The sequence below is a fragment of the Elaeis guineensis genome, chromosome 13 (genome assembly GCF_000442705.2).
Source record: "Elaeis guineensis isolate ETL-2024a chromosome 13, EG11, whole genome shotgun sequence".
NCBI classification, from domain to species: Eukaryota; Viridiplantae; Streptophyta; class Magnoliopsida; order Arecales; family Arecaceae; genus Elaeis; species Elaeis guineensis.
The window spans coordinates 68,425,446-68,426,218 of record NC_026005.2 but is presented as its reverse complement, the minus strand read 5'-3'; positions in this window follow the sequence as shown (position 1 = coordinate 68,426,218).

The following is a 773-nucleotide window of genomic DNA, read 5'->3' as shown; positions in this document are numbered from 1 at the left end:
TCTAATAATACCATCAGACAAATATCATCGAGGGCTACAGTAGTTGTAACAATCCCAAAAATTATTGCCTGGACCGAGATCAGGGCACTCAAATTCCACGGTGGATAACACTTCACAGTAACCCGTGAATTTCACGATTTGCCGATTGGACTTATCCACCGTGAACATGCTCCGAGATTTGTGCTGATCTACCCGGGCAGGCAATAATTTCAGGCAGCCAGCATTCAGATTACATTCCTGCGTGCAAATGGATAAGGTTAACGTTTTCCACTAAAAATGAAAAAAAGAATACTAAAATAAATAGCTGGCGTCCCAGTCCTGGTAGTATAGCCCGCCTTTGTTGATCCGATCAAATGGCTCCAACTTCCCATGGGCCTGTCCCGCTAGCATCGTCCGCCTTTGTTGATGCGATCTAATGACTCCGACTTCTCGTGGACCTGGATTGTACATTTGGGTCTTCTTTCACGTACGCCGATTATTGGATCACATCCCACACGGCTGTGAAAGCACTTCAGGATTTTTTGTATAGATCCTGATGCGACCATCGTGCAATCAAATGGCGGATTAGGAAGGAGAATCTTCTTTTTTTTTTTTTTTTTTTGCGCGAAAGATGCAACCTTGCATGCAAACAGATAAGGCTAAATATTTTCCCACTAAAAAAAAAAAAAAAAAAAATTGGGTCAATAGCTGTCATCCCACCTATGGCCTGGATTGTATATTTCGTACCAAAGAATGATTGATCTTCTCTCACATTTGTCGATCATCACATCTGG